The sequence below is a fragment of the Sus scrofa genome, chromosome 2 (assembly GCF_054392235.1).
Source record: "Sus scrofa isolate SSC_HxYL_T2T_F1_AM1 chromosome 2, Sscrofa_HxYL_maternal_Yorkshire_Landrace_v2.0, whole genome shotgun sequence".
NCBI classification, from domain to species: Eukaryota; Metazoa; Chordata; class Mammalia; order Artiodactyla; family Suidae; genus Sus; species Sus scrofa.
In genome coordinates, this window is record NC_139384.1 from 115081519 (window position 1) to 115094849 (window position 13331).

General features: G+C 35.7%; 1 protein-coding gene across 2 annotated transcripts in view; it reads left to right on the forward strand.

Moving 5' to 3' along the window:
• LOC106509506 (uncharacterized) overlaps positions 1-13331 on the forward strand; it is a 1068352-nt gene that overhangs the window by 689492 nt on the left and 365529 nt on the right. The gene's annotated exons all lie outside the window — the stretch shown is intronic.

The following is a 13331-nucleotide window of genomic DNA, read 5'->3' on the forward strand; positions in this document are numbered from 1 at the left end:
TTGAGGCTCTCATGAATATAGTGAGAAAAATAGTAGAATCTGTTTCTAATTTATAAATAATAAACGGTGGAAACAATTTTTTCTGTTGATTTTTTATTGGTAATCTGTGTTTAAGAAATGTTTTTAAAAATTTTTTAGTGATTTTTATTTTTTTCATTATAGTTGGTTTACAGTGTCTGAGAAGCAATGTGTGTCCCATTGTTTCTCATTCTCATAAACAGTTCGTTTTATTAAGTTTGCAGGTTTTTTTTTTTATTTTAGACAGTCTAAAAGATGTGTAGTGGTATGTCATTGTTTTGATTTGCATTTCCTTAGTGCTATAAGATGTTGATCATCTTTCACATGCTCATTTGTCATCTCTGTTATCTTCTTTGGTGAGATGTTGCTTTATATAGTTTTCCTGACTTTTGGGTTTTTTTTTTTTTTTTGAGTTCCAAAAGTACATTATATAGATTGGAAATGCATCCTTTATCAGATATATGTTTTCCAAATATTTACTTTAAATATATTATGTGTGTATCTTGTTTTTAAATTCTCTTAGCATCTTTCCCAAAGTAATTTCTTTAAAAATTTTAATTGTTGGAGTTCCCATCATGGCTCAGCAGAAATGGATCTGACTAGCATCCATGAGGACACAGGTTTGATTCCTGGCCTCATTCAGTGGGTTAAGGATCCAGCATTGCCATGAACTGTGGCGTAGGTCACAGATGCGGCTCGAATCTGCCATTGCTATGGCTGTGGTATAGGCCAACATCTACAGCTCCAATTTGACCCTTAGCCTGGGAACCTCCATATGCCACAGGTACAGCCCTAAAAAGACAAAAAAAAAAAAAAAGTTAATTGTCTAACATCAATATTTTTCTTTCACGGATTATGCTTTTGGTGTTGTGTCTAAAAATTCAACCTTAAACCAAGGGTCACCTAGATTCTACCTCTATTTTTTTTCTAGAAGTTTAGTAGATTTGTGTTTACATTTAAGATTATGATCCATTTTGAGTTAAATTTTGTGAAAAGTATAGGTTTCTTATAGCTTCTATCAAAGAAAAAAGTTGGACACCCAATTTTTCCATCACTTTTTATTGAAAAGAACATCTTTTCTCCATTGAATTTCCTTTGTTCCTTTATGAAGAATCACTTTACTGTATTTGTGTGGGTTTCCTTCTGGGTTTTCTATTTTTTACATTTTTCTATGTGTCTAGTCTTTTAACCAATACCACACTGTCTTAATGACAGTATATATGAGAAATCATTTTTTTCCTTCTTCAACATTGCATAGGCTATTCTAGGTCTTTTACTTTTGTATATAAACTTTAGAATCAGGTTGTCAATGTCTCCAAAATATCATACTAGAATTTTAATTATGATTTGTATTGAATCTCTAGAGTAAATTGGAAAGAATGAATATCTCTTCAGTACTGAGTATTTCAGTCCCTGAATATGGAATAACATGCCATTCATTTAGACATCCTTTGATTTTCACAGAGTTCTATAGTTTTTAGCATATATATCCTGTACATATTTTGTTAGATTTAATGTAATTGTTGTTGCTGTTGTTAAGTGGCATTATCATACTTATTGCTGGTCTGTAGAAAAACAGTTAACTTTTGTATATCAACCATTTATCCTAAGACTTTACTATACTTGATTTTTAGTTCCAGCAATTTTTTGTTGATTCTTTGAGATTTTCTACATAGACAATCATGCCCCTTTGAATATAGTTATATTTCTTCCTTTTCTTTTCTTATTTCATTAGCTAGGACTTCCAGCTGAATAGAGGTTTTGAGGGAGGGCATCTTTGCTTTGTTCCTATTTTAGGTGGAAAGCATTCAATTTTCACCATTAAATATGTTACTATCTATAGTCCCCACATTATGGTATTTTTAACTGAGAATATCAAAGTTTGTTGTTGTAGTTTTACTTCTTATGTCTTTTAGCTTGCTACCAATAAACCACTCCAAACAGCTATGAATTTTTTTTAAGCTAGAATAGGATAGGAAAAATATAAGGATTTTCTATAGAACATTAAGAATAAATAATATCTGATCAGAAGCAATAAGCTAAAGATGAGAGTGATAAGCCACTCTCTGGGGACATGTTAATAAGAAAAGGGAAGATTTAAGTTTGTTTATGGGCTGGAAGTATCTCCCAGCAAAACCTATTCACCTGATTTTCTTGGAATCATAGCCCATTCTTCAGAGTACCGTAGTGTATCCCAGGGAGACATCATCACTAATTAGTAATTGAATAATTGGGGATTGAAGGAGTTTGTCCATTACACAAGAAATGGGGGAGTCCCCACTGTGGCACAAGGGGAGCTGCAGTGCTGGGAACAGGGTTTGATCCCCAACCCAGTACAGTGGGTTGAAGTATTTGGTGTTGCTGTTGCCGCAACTGTGTTATAGGTTGCAACAACAGCTGTGGCTCAGATCTGATCCCTAGCCTAGAAACTCCATATGCTGCGGGGCAGCCAAAAAAATAAAAAAGAAGAAGAAGAAAAAAAAGTGAAAATGAAGGAAAGGGATTTCAACTCTCGTTGCCTGGAAGATGTTTCTCATATTCCAAGTTTCACCACTATGGTGAAATTATGAATGAAAGCAAAAATCATTATATAAAATAGATATTACTCATGGATAAGAGTAATATCTCTGGGCTTATCTATCTACTTTCCTTTTAGCCAATTTATTCTGATCTAATATCTCATTTTCATTTTGGCTTATGTAATCTGATGTGCAAGGGGGTACAAGAAAATAATATAAATTGTGAAGTCATTATGCATCCTCCTGGATTGAGTTACATAAGAAAACTCTTCTCCTGAAAGAAGAGAAGTGATAAGGAAGACACAAAAGAAAGCAGAGAACAAAGGGTTTGGTCCATAAGGAAGGAGAAAAGAGCAAAGGGGAATTTGTTATGTATTAAACAACATAACTCTCCATTTTGCCAATTTGAAAATGATTTACAATGATTTTAAAGGGTTTTTTGTTATATTGGAATTTTTGTTGTTATTGTAACCCCAATTAGGTATGTTATTGAGTTATATTACTCTCTTTCTTTTTGCCTAACACTTTGCATATCAACATTCTAATCAGGCTGACTGTGAGGCTTGCTTTCAACTTCATCCTTAGAACCTATGGCTAGACTTCCTTTTGATTTCAATTCTAGTCCAGTCTGCCTACTGGAGTAAGCCCATGATCATGCATAACCAACCCACATCCCATATTTTGCACTCTTTCTTGCCCAAGAAAGACTCTTTAACAGTCAGTTATATCAGAAAACCCATGCCAAGGGATAAAATAGAGAAAAAAAGAGAGAACTTTATAATGGAAATTAGTTTAAAAGGTTTCACAGTTCTGAAAAGCTCAAGAAGTGATAGAAATTAACATAAGCAGCAAGTTGCTAGCATTACTAAGACTACAAAGACAAAAGGAAAAGATGTTACTAAGACTCAAAAGCCAGGCCATGCGGAGAGCCATCAAACCTATCTGGAATAACTGGGACTATGGAGGAGACATAGCCACTGCCGAAAACTGCAAGAAGCAGAAAACGTAGAGAGAACTACTCCAACTTCTCTCTTTTTTCCACATTACAATCTCCCACCAGTGTGCTTCCTATTGACCACGTTTAGCCAGAAACCAATGAGCTAAGAAGCTATGAAAAGAAATTTGTAGAATCAGTCCCCTATAATTTAGAGCAGAGCAGGAAGAGGGCAAGGAAAGGAACTGAAAGCCAAAAGGTAAATTATCTACACAGTTATTTCTTGGGGACCCAGTTCATGTGCCTTCCACCCAATTCAATTCTCAGGTCTATTACTATCAGACACTATCTTCCCTTGTATATTCACTCACATTTATATGCATTCTGTTCCAGGTAATGAGGATGCACCTAGGCTTTCTAGTGTAGGACTCTTCAATGCTGTGTTGTGATCACCTACAGCTATAAACATTCTATGTATCATTACTGAAACTACAGATCATTCTCTGAATTTGAGTCCATCACAAAGAATGCCACTGCTCCTGGTCTCTCCACAAGGGCAACTTCCAGATACATGTACACGGCAATTTCCTGGTCTCGTACTTCACCTAGAAGCCAAATAGCTGACCTCCTCTTGCCAATCTGCTTGTTCAAGATAACTTATCTCCAAGAAGTACTGATCAACAACTTCCACAGCTTCATCCTTGGATATGGCCACCAGGGTGATGGGTGGATTCTGGTTGGGCAGAATCAATGACCTGTTACCCTGTGGAATTTTGGCCCTGATTTTAGGACATAAGGAGGAAATGACTCAATTGTGTAGGCCCAGGTCCAGGAAGGCTTTTGGGAAGTTCTGCATGCACAGCTGGTTGAAATGCATGAGGCTTCCAGATTTTCTGAATTGGGAGACCTTTCCGTGAACATCAGAAGCACTATGGTAATAACTTTTCTATTCTCCTTAGTGCTCTGCCATTAGACCTCCCACTGATAATATGAAAACAAAATAAAACTTCACTGCTGCCTGCCCAGGCTGACCACCTGCTGATGTCCACATACTAGGTAGGGAAGCTGTGCTTCCAATTGGACTAGGTGGCCAGTTTCTTACTGCGTGTTGAATCCATGGTGGTGGAACACATTTAACTGAGAAACCTACTAAGTCCTATGCTACGCTGAATCTTAAACCATAAACTAAAATCATTCACTAAACTGTAAGAAGAAAACAGTACAAAACTGCATTTGGTATTTTCTTTCAAAATTCTAACTGCTCTAGGACACTGCTCCTTTTACTACTTTCTTCCTCACACAGATTAGACTTTCACTTCCCAGAATAACCAAACCAACTAATTTTCCCTTTGGAGCAAGTTTTGGGGTTTTCAAGGTCCTCAAAGATTATATAATCTACCACCCACCACTCTACCCTACTGCACTGCTAATATATAAATTAGATCATGTTATTTAGGAACGTGAAGAGACTTGAGTTTACATAAGTTCTACTTATAAGATTAGTGAATCCATGTAACTCTCTGCCACAATATTGACATATAAGGCATTGCTGACTTTACTCAGGGTAGTGTCATGGGTAATAATTTTGCTTTTTATCTGGTTCTTATCCACATTTATCCTTGAAGAGCTCTCCAACAACTGACCATCTGAGCAAAGTACTTACTGTCTAGAGGGATCATCAGGACATTCTCTGGTGGACCAGAAACTGGCCCAATGTCACGAACAGGGACCTAAGCAAGAGTTTCTAATAGGAGACCTTTTCTATAATGCTTCCCTTGACAGATGCATCAGTGCCTCTTCTGGGAGCTGGCTTCCATTTGGGTTACTAAGATTACCAATTCTTTGACGCAGTATTCTACCATTTGGTACACCAGGACCTACTCATCCCATCATTCTGCCCTAGATGCTATCCAAATGTTCTCATTTTCTTTAATGTACCGCTCCCTCCCTAGCCAAAGAAGCAGGAAGGGAAAAAGTCTTGTTCCTGTACTTTGGCATTTCAGGGACTCAATTTATATTCTGTTCCCACTCTCATTTTAAATATACTTCCTCTGTTCAGATGGCTCTCGTTCCTACCCTCTTGCTGTCTTATTTGTTCTCCTTTCTCTGATAAAACTTCACTGTGATATATGTTTTCCTGGTCTAATTGGATATCTTCTTGCTTTATCATGTGGATTTTATTCTTGGCAACTTAGAATGAAACTCATGAGCCAGCTTTGATCTAATCCTGTGCCCAGCTCAGACTCCCAGAAACAATGTGGCCAGCAGCCAGAGCTTTAGGCCCTGCATGTATAGAAGTTAAGAAGTTAAGTTTAGGCTTAAGGTACAAAATGTTTTGCACTGTGAATAATACTGGCTATTCCTTTGAGTCTAGCTCTTGATCAGAGATGAAGACACAAGTTATTTTCTCATATTCAGTTCCCTAGTGTTCAGACCACACACACACAGACACACACGGTGTTCCCCTGATGCCTTCATTCTACCCATCACCCTGGGGAGTTAATTAAATAGATATTGGACTTAATTTTTCTTAAGGGGCATTAAGAAAGCCCTCAAATGGAGTCTTAATTGTCTATGGGGTCACATGGTAGATTTAATGATTTAATTATCCTTCAGAAATATGAAAAACTTTATTTTTTCCTCTCCTAAAGGCTGACTATTTCTATAAAGTCAACTACTGAACATAAATTTAAAAGCCAAAAGGAAACATTTTCTTGTGAATTAAACACTTTCTTGTGTAATTAGAGTGGAATCATTATAACTATACTTCATCATCCATGATAGAATAATAAATTAAAACCCCAGGAAACTGTAAAATATGCCTTTTCATTTTAGACCTGCTTTCCCTATATCTTTTTCTTAAGCATCAGTACCTTTATATCCTTTGCAACCCTCCCCTTCAATCCAATCAACTAATCCAGTGTTTCTAAAATCCTAATATGGGTATGAATCACCCACCCATCTCTTGTTAAAATATAGATCATGAATCATGAGGCCTGGGGTGGGGCTTGAGGTTCCTATTGCTAATAAGCTCTTAGGTTATGCTGAAACACACTTTGAGTAACAAATATTTAATCAACTTATCCATATTACCTAATATGGCATGAGAATTATCTCCCTCCTCTCACATGCTGGCATTTTTTCAGGCAATAAAGCAAAAATTAGGTAAGGGATGTCCCCTTATGGAACTTCAGGCACCAGCCCTGTCCTCATGGGAATCTAGAAATAATTGCAGTGGAAACTCTGGGGCAGCCCCCTGAACTTCCTCTTCAAGGTTGTAGCCAGAAAAGCAGATACTCTGGTAGGCTGGTTTTCTGGGGTCATTCTGCTATCAGGCAGAAGGTGCTTTTATAAGCTAAATAATAGAATTAAAATAATAGAATTAAGATATTCTAATCATAATACCCACTGTAGAGTTTTAAAGATTTGGAAACAGTTTGGTTTCACTTCATTGTAGTCACAAAGCGGCTTTGATATTTCTGTGGTGTTGGAAATGTACATCCTTTGCATGTTGACACAAAACAAAAAATCAATAGCTTTAGAGCCTTTTGAGGTGTAAAAATATATATTTTCACTTTCACTTATTTTTTAGGTCTGCGCCCATGACTTAATGGGAGTTCCCAGGCTAGGGGTCAAATTGGAGGTGCAGCTGCCTGCCTACACCACATCCACAACAATGCCAGATCTGAGCCACATCTGCCACCTACATCACAGCTCATGGCAATGCCAGATCCTTAACCCACTGAGCGAAGCCAGGGATCGAACTTGCATCCTCATGGATACTGGTTGGGTTTGTTAGCGCTGAGCCACAACAGGAACTCAATTGTTTTTCAAATCAAAGTTGTAAACTTTGGTAAAAGAAACACATTTTCCCACAATGGCCTTCTCTGTGTGCAGGGCTTCTCTGTCAAAGGATCAGTGCTTGGGGCCATTTCAAAACTTCTTTGAGTCCTCTGGTTTAGACCAGTTCATCTTAAATCTAAAAAAAACTTGAATTCTGCTTTTGTCTTTTTTTCTAAGATAAAAACTATCTTTTTTTAATGTTCCATTTTATCAGTGTTTTATATCAGCAATAGCATGGTGGACACATGCTTTAGTATCTCTCTTAGCATCTCCAGGAAAAGGAGGGCAGAATTAATTTGCCATGCAAAACACTAAGAAATAAAAAAAAACCATGACTTAGAATCAAGATTAAAAATAGAAATGGACTAGAATCTGGGCCTAGATACCATCTATGAAATGTAGTAAAGTGTCCATGTTTTTCACACTGCACAACTCTGTGTTCTGAAATAACCTGGGTCTTTCAGTGTGCTGGCTACTTCTTTGTAAGTGGTTGGAGTAAATTTATCATCTCAGTGTCATATGAGCTCACTGCTGGCACTGTTTCAAGAAATCTCATTATTTTTTGATGTCTGTGATGGATTAAAGATGAGAATATTGCTGGCCTAAGGGTTCGTTAGCCTTGCCTGTCATATTTGTCAGCTACAAAGCAGCTCTGCCAAAGGGTTAGGAGGGCGTTTGGGATAGTGGGCCATTAAAACGTGGTTCCATTACTTACACTCAGTTAGACTGAGGAAATGGAAGGTAACAAGTGTGAGAGTTGTCCCATGGGATCCATTTTCTTTGTTATACACCCGAAAAGGAAAAATCAAGATGACAGCAGAAATAGCCAAGAAGCTCTCTCAACATGGGATGGCCACATCTTGTAATTTCTCACTGTGGGTGAAAAGTGCTTGTTTGGATAACCTCATGGGCAACTCTGGGAGTTCTGTGGCCAGGCAACATCCTGCATGATCAGCCTTAATTCTTACAGTGAACTGATCTTGGATGGCTCTCTCAGCTCTCAGAGGCAGAACCAAGCTGTCTGAAGTCTTCTGAGCCCTAAGAACAAAGACTATCATGGCACATGTTGAAACTAACCAGTAATGCACTGTGATTGGAAATACTCAAAATAGTTTCAAGAATATTTTAAATGCCTAATAGCCTAGTGTAAAAGGCCTTTAATATTATAACTTTCATGTAGCCATTACATTCACAAATTTTCAGGCTTAGAGTACGAGGTAGAACAACTAACATCTATGATATTACTGAAAAAAATGATCTTATTAATGGTAGTGCTTTCTGAGTTTATTTATAATCACAACCATGTAGGAAGTACCACTTATGGGTCAGACTACCCAGGGATGTCGGTACCTTTGGACATTTCTTCCCTGAAGTCCAATATAGTCATTGCCCCAAACACTCTTACAAGCTGATGGATAGTGGCATAAAATAATAATACAAGTCCATTCCCTGCTTTTATGAAGTTTACTATCTGCTATAGTGACAGATGTTAAATAATCTCCAAAAGAAATATGTATAATTTATTTCGATCAGTTCATTTTAAAGTGTTTGTTAATCTTCTATTTGCAAGATAGTGTGTTGGGAATTCCGGATGATATAGATATGAAAAAAACACAATCCTCTCAGTTTGCATGATGCTTATATTCTTGTAAGAGAGAACAAGATATAAAGAGATCATTATAATACTTTGTAGCATATTATATGAGGCTAGGATTCAATAGATTCTGTTCCCTTCCCCTTCAACCATTCTCTTCCCATCCTTATGTTCTTCCTTCTATTTAATTATTCAACTAATTATTATGTTCAGGGACTATGTGCTAATTGCTGTGCAGGTAGGATCAATTTCTCACTTACATGCCAGGCACAGTGCAAATTATTTCACATGCGTCAACTCAAGCAACCCTAAAAATGATACTATTATCATTCTCATTTTATAGATAAAGAAATTGGGACTCAGGAAGTAAATCTTTTGTCCAAATAGCCCAGCATAAACGTTAGCTTTTGAGCAAAGTTCTGTGTGACTTCACTCTTCTTATCCACTCTAAAATTATACAGAGATCTGTGTTATATTGCAAGATGTTTATCTAGGAAAACACAACTTTTAGCCAAAACTAAACAAGATAAATTATTACTAAAAAATAAAAATATTTACCCAAACCCTTGAACTCAGTTTTAATTTATTAACAATGTCCCCAAATTGACTAAATATCACTAAAAATGTTTTTAAGTAATATACTTTAATACCTTTATTAACTAAAACTATAAAATAGCATGTATATGTATATGTACATCTATATGTTTACAACTACAAACATGTACACAAAACATGTCTTGACTTGAGTAAAAACATTTTTATCTTTAAAATACTAGCTCTGGGCTTCATGGAAGAATTGTTGGGACCTGCTAATTGGCTGCACCACAACTATGGTTGTAAAAGTACAACCCTGAGCAAGTATGACTTTGGGGAAGTAGTAATGTGTCCTGGGAAGAAGATCCATAGCAACCTTTGTCTAACTTGGTATGCACATCCAGGAGGGTGGGAGGGGGCAGGTCGAAGTTGATGAAAGTATCTCCCTCCTTAACCTTCTTTGAAGAAGCAAAGCAGGAAGGAAAGATTGTCTCCTATGATCTAGTTAACATAGAAGTCACATGATAACACATATTAACTCTCTCTAAGCCAAATTTTCAGCCTGTGGTTGTCATGCCGTTGTGAAATATGACGACTCACAGCTCTTTCAGTGATGTTTCAGGAAGCAAAGTTGGAAATCATTTGCATAAGCCATGGGCCTTCCTGTACTGCATCTGGGGGAGTAAGTCTGTAGAAAGATAGATTAGGGTCTACCTCGGGAAACATACAGAGCCTAGTAGGACTGAGCTGTCCCTTGATACCAATGAGGACCACAGAGCCTAGCTGAGAGTGGGGTTCCATTGTCATTGTAATGAGGCCAAGTACTCCCGAAGGATTTAAGTGCTCAAAGCCACCAAAGCTAGCCCTGTTTCTCTCTAAGCACTACAGACTATGGCGTAAGAAACACTTCATTCACACATCCATCCCTCTACACAGGTCAGTCACATCTTCTTACTCCCTCAAGCTCCTGGCAGGAGAACAGAACTGCTCATCGGAGAGAAGAGTTGCATATCAAAACTATAAGATTAGCAAACTAATGTTCTCTGCCTTAAAGCCTTTTTGATTCCTAGACAGCAATAGTAAACAAACTAAAATCTGTACTCCTCACTCTTAAACTGTCGTAGTGAGACAATCTGATACCCACAGATCCAATTTCATGTATCCAGTGTGTTAAAATTTTATTCTTGCTATGTCTGCCTCCAGATTAATCTCCCAAAAAGTTTTGCTCATACACCCCTTTCAATAATGTACCCTATCCACACCCCTTGCCCCCTACATGTGTGACTCTTGACCATAGGGAAAAGTCTAGAAGATCAAATAAAAAGCATCTAATCTATGTTTCCCATAATAATCTCATGAGTTTGAAAATTCCTGAATGCAAAGGCTATGTCTATTATTTCTTTGAATTCCCTTGTGTAATATCTAGCATGGTGCCTTAAACAAAATATGTTCTCATTAGCACTTGAAAATATTTGCCTTGGTAATATTTATTATTTGTATATTCAAAGCCATATTATTTTAAAAACATTAGTTAAGTTACTTATTTGGAGACAAAAATATTAGGAAACTAGGATCACTTAGCCCATCATTTAAAAAAATTAATGTACTTTTAACATTTATGTTTTTTCTATGTAATATCATGTTCTATTGCATTTTCAAAATTCACCGTTAGCCATCCATACTTTTCTCAGAATAGGAGAGTGTCTGCTGTGTTTGATACTAGTAGAGTTACTGAAGCTTGGAATTTTACACAACAGAAACATTGTCTTTTTTCTCCCCTTAGACAGCTCAGCTGTTGTTTTTTAATACAGTCTAGTCATACCACTCTTTAACTGGCCCAGAACTATCCCCTCAGGGATGTTTTCTCCACTCCAGTGCTTTCTAATCTCAGATTAGAAAAGTTCGTGTTTCCTCTGTACATTTTCCATAAATTCCTCCAATAGGCATAACCTGACCTCTCATTTTATAAATTTCCCAGAGAAAAATGAAAACTCTTAAAAAAACTGACTGTTTCTTAATTTGTTTTTTATACATCAAAGTATAATTTAAATTAGTCATATTTAATATATACTTTATTAATATCTATAATATAGTATATATATAATATAAGAATATGATAATGAACTGAAAATTTGCTGAAAATATGCTGAAAATTTTCATATCAAGATAAAGTAGTTGTATTTCTCAAAATATTTGAGTGAGGCAAATTTAGAGGCCATCCCTGGCATTATCTGACAAAAAAATAACGGAAAAAAAATAAAAAGAGAGTGTCATTCTGCTTCCAGATGCCCACTTCAATGAAAGTGACAACATTTTACAGTTAAACAGAGAAGAAATTGAAAATCCCTGAGCCTAGGGTTACTCTGAATCTTATTTTTTAAAAATATTATAAGTAAAAATATCATTAAGAATGGAGGATGACACTAAATGTTTTATTTTCAAAATTAATGTAATCAGAACAATAATTTCATTTTATATATTATTTTATGGAAGTAACTATTCCGTATCTGTATTAATAGAATTGTTATGAAATTATTTATTTAAAACAGAAATATTTTCTAGTAATTTTCTCTTGTACATTAATATTATCTATACTAGACACAGATGAATTTAGTTAGAAATCTTGAATGGCAGGATAAGGTCTTGAGCCTTTAATTTAAAGACAAAGATATATTTCTATTTTCTAAAGCTGGGATAATTAGAACAGCTTATTAGTTGTTTTTTAATAATTGAACAGATGAATAAATGATTACATGAATGAAGAATTCTGAAGTTTTCTCTCTCTTTTGGATGTTTAACATAAGTTACACATAGAAGTCACATGCACAACACAGCATGTAAACCCTTAAAACTGATTCATTCTTTGTATGGCCGAAAGCTGTTATTTTATTTATGGTATCTCAAAAGCAGTGTCAAAACCATGCGAAATAAGTCACACTATTGTCTGCAGTTCTTCTCCAAACTCATTGACTAAAAGCCAAGTGGTAATTTATCCAAATGTATCAGGAAATGGTAATTCTGTTTCTTGTTTTATGACTTAATGACTCTATAGTTATTCATAAGATTCTAGAGTATAAACATCTAAATTATGTCTCCTATTCTAACATTTATTCTTGTGTAGTGAATAAGGCAGATTATTTTTTCTTTTATTTTAGATTGATATATTTGAATTATATGTAGTAATAGACAGAGACATTAAAATATAAAATGAAATGTGTAAACTAAGTAAATGGTAGTAGCCAATTTAATCCTGCTAAGAGGAAAACATTGCAGTAAACCTGAAAGGAAAGAAAAAAAAATTAAATAAAATTTATAGATTTTACTTAAGCTCACTAAATGACTAATGAGGGTAATAAAATGTGCCTTAATATACTCAGTGAATTTTCATCAGTCACTTCTTAAAATCTCTGTAACTGCAAATCAGTAGCTTATTTCTGATAGCAAATTGTTGTTTGAAGGATCAGGTCTACAATGATAGTATGATAGCACTTTAAAGCCAATATAATAGTAAGTTATTCTGTGTAGAAGATGTAGTAAATTTTGTGTTCAGACAGCATTGATGGAAATGGGGAAGTGGGGTTGAAAGAGGTGATTGATCCAGCAAGTGAAGTTTCTATATCTGGATAAGTTACATCCTAGCTTGTGTGAAAAACTTCCAGTGGCAACTTACTAAAACTAAACCAACCCCCATGTATGTTACATAAGATGGGGAAAAGATGTTCAAAATGGAAAAAGACCACTAAGATATGATTTTCTAAGTATGTAAAACATGGACACTTGACAGTGACCCTACTCCCATTATAATAGATTCTGACAAATGACATAAAGATTTAGTTAAGAACCTACTCACAGATCACGAGGAACAAATGTAAGTGTACTAAAAGCAAGT